Source organism: Haemorhous mexicanus, chromosome 1 (genome assembly GCF_027477595.1).
Source record: "Haemorhous mexicanus isolate bHaeMex1 chromosome 1, bHaeMex1.pri, whole genome shotgun sequence".
NCBI classification, from domain to species: Eukaryota; Metazoa; Chordata; class Aves; order Passeriformes; family Fringillidae; genus Haemorhous; species Haemorhous mexicanus.
This window is the reverse complement of record NC_082341.1, coordinates 34,719-39,943: the sequence shown is the minus strand read 5'-3', so window position 1 is coordinate 39,943 and position 5,225 is coordinate 34,719. Positions and strand designations below refer to the sequence as shown.

The window sequence follows — 5,225 nt, the reverse complement described above, 5'->3', positions numbered from 1 at the left end:
CCGGACGGGCAGCGGCCGGGACGCGTCCGTGCCGAGGCCCGCGCGCCATCGCGCCCTGGGGGGCGGCTCGGCCGGGACGCGCTTGACCTTCCCAAGATGGCGGCCAAAAGGGCGGGAAAAAGGAGCACCGCGGTCTGTATACCAGACTGCCTGCCCGCCGGCCCGGCGGGATTTTCCGTGAGGTATGCAGCGCCGGGCACACGGGCCCTGGGTCAGTGGCGCCGCTGGCGGGCGGGTGGCGGGCGGGCGCCGACAGGCAATGGCACGGACGCCTCTCTCTGCCGGGGACCCGCAGCCGCCGCCGTCCCGGGACTCGGGAGAGGCTCGGCCGGGAGCCGGGTGACCTTCCCAAGATGGCGGCACGAAGGGGGGGCGCAGTCGAGGCTCGCGGTCCGTTCGCTGCGCTGCCCGCACGGCGCCCCCGTGGCGGCGCCGGCCCGTCGGGGCTTTCCGCGGTGGTTCCGGTGCGGGGCTGGCGGGCTGTGGGCTCGGCAGCGCCGCGGGCGGGCGGGCGGGTTTTGGGGGGCCGCTGACGGGCACTGGCGTGGTGGCCTCTCTTCGCCGAGGTACTCAGGGTGCATCCTCTGCTGCTGCTGGAGGGGGCTTTTGTACTGGGGAAGCTTATTTTATTTTTCCGAATGAAAATAAGCTGCCCGGTATGCCCGTGTACGCGTCAGTAAAACGCTTGCTTTGGTAGGGAATTTAGTACTTAAAAGTAGGGGGTTTATTTTATTTAAGCGTGGATGAGTCTCCAATGACTCAATAGTCACAACAATGTCAATATTACAGCCTGGCAGGTGACCGCGTTGGAGAGAGGAGGGCGGCTGCCAGCAGGCAGCCCCCCGGGGAAAACAGGGGAGTTTCAGTGGTTTCTGGAGCCTGAGGAACAGGGAGATGCCCTGAGCTAAGCAGGAGTTAAGCGCAGTCATGCGGAGGCCTGGCTGTTACGATTGAAGGTCGCTTCGTGAATATCGATAGTTTCTGTAGGTATTTTTATATCTATAGAAAGATAAAAAGTAAAAGTAGAATATAGAGCATTGTGCAGGAGAAGAAGAACCCTTTATGTAAGATGTGACCTGAGGGGCATCATGCCAGGCTGTCCCTTCCAGATTGGGAAGGATTCAGTGTTTTGTATGGCACGATGGAGAGTTTTGAAAAGTAAGATTTCCTCTTTGGTGCAGGTCCGATGGGTGAGGCCTGGCAGCTTGTGCACTGCCACTGTGCTAACCTGCGTGCCTCTCCTTCCCTCCCTGCTCCGCAGGCACAGCACGGGATCAGCAGGGAGGGGCGGCTCTGTCGTGGAGGATCCAGGAGCTCGGCGTGCGTGTCTGAGCCTGCAGCTGCGAGCCGCAGCAGGACCCAAGGTCTGCACACGCCTGTGTACAGGTACTCTCAGAAATGTTGACTGTCCTGACTGAGCCCTCAGGAGCTGGCAGTGCCAGCCTGGAGAACAAGAGTAACTTCCAGCCTTTTCTTTTGTCTCCGTGTCCAGTCTAATTACTGCTGGGCCTTTGCCCATCATGGTGTGAAATGCTTCAGGGAATAAAGGGGGGGAAAAAAGCAGGGGGGAAAAGAAAAAAAGATCAAACAGTGGTCTAAACCTCAGGAGGAAGAAGACATCTGTCAGGACACACTCTTAAGAGAAATGGGATAAAGAATACTTGTTTACTAAATCTTTCGTATCTGTAGCTAGTTCAAAGACAGTCAAAGCCAGTCCTTCCCGTTAGAAGGGCAAAAGAAGAACAGAGAAGCCCTCAGCCTAAGGCATTGGAAGCAGCAGCAGCAGCTTTGTGTACTCCGGTGTGGCAGGCATTCCTGGGTTGGCTTTTTTTCTTTTGCATCTAGCACCGGTAGAGGAAAGTTCTTTGCAAGGTGATCGTTCCAGCCTTGTATTGAAATGTGAGGAAAGAGGAGCTTCCTCAGTTGGATTTGGGTTTATTCACGGCACTTGTAAACAGAGTTAAGGTGAAGATAACGCGGGCAGGGAGCGTGCCGTGGGTTACCACAAGCGATAAAGGATTTTGGGACGGTGACAAGGCAGTTTCCCCTTCAACGTATTGTTTTTTTTTTTCTAGAAGAATTGTGCGAGAACAGAAAAGTTGCAATGGCATTGCAGTTCCCTGCACAGAAAATAGCCAGGGAGGTGAAGCGCGGCCCAGTGGTGCCGTTCGACTGCGCCCCGACTGGGAGCATCGGGTGAGTGACGAGGACTGAGCCGCTCCCCCCCTTTAGCAAGCACAGCAGCAGTGTCAAGCCGGATCACCCTTTTCCAGACCGCTGGCATGTGCTTGGGGACAATAACCTGTACTTTTCACAGCCAGGTCTTCTGAGCCACAGCACCTCCTGCTCTGCGGTGGCCACTGCTCACTGATCCCAGTGAAAACAAACTTGTGTACAGGCACTCTGCAAAATTCCCACCTTAGATGCCACTGAAGCGCAGCTTTGGCTTTCGGGCATCTCCCCCGCAGGCCGTCCCTTGTGTCGTTTCCGCAGAGGATTCCTTGTTAGTTAATTACTTCGTTTTGTTTTTAATTTCCAAAGAATATCAGTTGACTTTTACAGCTTCTTCAGTGCTCCCCAAGCTTCATGCCACACCTAAATGCTCATCTTCGCTGCCTGAAGGTCCTTTCTGACCTGAACGATTCTATGACTTTGGTCCGTACTTCAGCTTAAGGGAAAAGCTGCACGTTGATTGGGTTTTGGAGAAAAAGATTTGAACGTCCAGCTGTGAATTGATCTTGTGTTTTGTCTTCCAGGTTCATTCCCATTGTGATCTGCAAATGGCAAATCAGGGTTGCTCTTTGTTAAAACCAAAAGCGCTCTCAGAATGTTGATGGAGGTGATGATTGCAGGGGCGATGCTTCTGGAGAATAGCTCCCCCATCTTCCCCAGGGCCTGGGCAGAGAGAGGTGGAGCTCGGAGTCCCCCCAGTCCTCCCGCGGGTGCTGGCGTCTGCAGCGCCATCGGGACGGGATCCACGGCGCAGCTCCCTCCTCCAGAGGCCGAAAGCTCAGCCTCCAGTTTCGTGCAGGGTGATCACCTTTCCAGGGCAATACAAGCACTTCCCAAGAGCAGCTGGTGAAGATGGCGCAGAAGCAAGGACAAGGGTGCAGTGAAAAGTTTGGTGCATCGATCCAGCTTCCGGACATGGTAGGGAAGACACACCGTTTGCTAAAACACCAAACACGGTACTTTTCATTCTTTGTGTTTTTCTGTGCCCCCGTTGTGATCACCCCTGGAAGTATTATTTTCGAAAAACATATCTAGGAGAGGAATCGTAACCTGCTTTGCGTCCTTCTGCCTGGAAGGGTTGTGACACAGGGAAGTGAGGAAGGGGCTGGCCGGGGTCAGCCTCTGCTGAGCCTCAGCTCTGGCTGCTGCTCCTGCTTCTCGGGTACAGCCAAAAGCTGTCATGATCAAAAGAGCAGGCAGCCCTTCTGTCCTGAGTCACAGGGGCCATTTCTTCCTGAGTGACTCAAGATGGGAAATCATTCTTGGAGCTTCAAAAGAAAGAAAAAAAAAAACCTCACGCAATCATTTGTAAGTGTGTATATATACACATAGATTTCCTTCAATGAAGAAGAAAATCTTAGAAATATCATGTCACGTCTGGCTTCCTAGAGAAAATCCTTATCTCTGGGCTTCTGAAATCAAATGTCTGTGCATTTATAGAGCATTTCCCCTCTTTTTATGTGCCTCCCACAGTGATCTTCTACCCTGCCCCACGGCAAGAAGAGTTTGGTGATTTTGCTGCTCTGCTCTCTCAAGGGTGTTGCAGGCTGCGTAGCAGGGAGTGAAGCCCTTGTCGCTGCTCATCAGACACTTTCCTACAGAATTCTCCCTGCAGTGATAAAATTAGACTGGTGTTAGTGAGCTGCCAAGTAGAGCAGGTAACATTGGACAAGAATTGTTTCTGAGCTGCTGTTCACTAGCACGTGTTTCCCCTTTCCAGCGCGGTGCCGCCGCCCAAGAAAGGATTTTTGTGGGTCAGCCAGATGTGCTCCTGCCTCCCACTGAGGCTCTGAGATGGAGCCGAGTTTGCATTCCAGTTTATTGCAACAGAGGGTCACGGGAAATTTCCTCAGCTAGCTCAGGCACAGAGCCATGGAAGCAAGTAAGCCTGAGCTCCTGCGTGCTTGCTGTGAGCCTTGGGACGAGTGTGCATCATTGCAGGCTTGGAATTTATTGAAATGTGCTAAGGAAACCGGCTCTGGGGGGGGAGGGAGGGAGGGAAATCCTCTCTTCACATGTGCCAATCCTTCTCTGAAACTCATCCCGGCAGGACAGCACGAAGACTGAACGTGTAAGAAGATGTGGGGTGCAATGGAGAACCTGGCAGGAGCATCCGACGCACACGTGCACGAGTTTTGCTTTTTGCTTGGATTGAAGCTCAAAAGTTGTAAGGAATTTGGGAATGAGATGGGACGTTTCAGAAGAAGAGGAAGGAGGAGAAGAAGTTGTTGTTACAGTCCTGGCAAAATCCTTTGTTCTAGCTAATAAAAGAAGTTAGTTAAAAAAAAAAAATTAAAAAAAAAAAAAAGTGTTTTTTTTCCTTGAATATTATATTCGTTGGTGGTGTATGGTGTGTTGCTTTATTTCTTGGTATTATTAACTCTCTGTCATTGTTTTCTTTTTGAGTGAGGCTAACTTTATGGATGGGTTGGTTTGTATTTGAGTAGGATTAATTTCAGTAGGTTTCTTTAATAGACTTGGGATATTGTTGGGATTTTGGTTTTGTTTATTGGAGGTATAAACAGAGAGATTTGGTAGGGCTAGCTCGGCTGCTGGAGTGTTGGGTGTTAATTTATTAGATGGCTTTTGTTAAAAGCCGTTTTTAAATTGTTGAAAGTTTTCTTAAAAAGGTAGTGGTTTAAAGGTGGTTTTTAGTAATTGATTGTATTGTTTTATGCTGTTTGTAGCTGGTGTACCAGAAGGGATATGGTGTACTTCTTGAGTGTTACGGTTTTAGCTTTCCCAAGTTCCGATTTATTTCTGGTGTGATGGGTTTTGTTTAGTTTTATCTTTGGGGACAGGGGCATTTTTATGGTGGGTTTTTATAGGCAACATTTTTTAAAATTTGGGTAGTGGTATTTTTAGTATTTTAATAGTTTAGATTTTTTATTTGTATGCTTTTAATTAGTTTTTTTTAATTTTTAAGATAATTTTTATAGATTATTTGTTCTTATTTGTGAGTTAGCATAAAGGTGGAGCTTTGGGGGCTTTTT

At 50.2% G+C, this 5,225-nt stretch overlaps 1 long non-coding RNA gene across 2 annotated transcripts; it reads left to right on the top strand.

The window, feature by feature from the left end:
* The first annotated feature begins 575 nt into the window (after nt 1-575).
* On the top strand, nt 576-4,509 carry LOC132336801 (uncharacterized). 2 transcript variants are annotated; one of them, XR_009488974.1, is made up of 5 exons: nt 576-1,386; nt 2,076-2,196; nt 2,757-3,540; nt 3,706-3,890; nt 4,283-4,509. It is a non-coding gene; the product is annotated as an uncharacterized LOC132336801 (long non-coding RNA). The 2 variants fall into 2 exon arrangements; XR_009488967.1 differs by lacking the exons at nt 576-1,386; nt 2,076-2,196; nt 2,757-3,540; nt 3,706-3,890 and adding an exon at nt 3,902-4,114.
* Nucleotides 4,510-5,225: the final 716 nt, after the last annotated feature.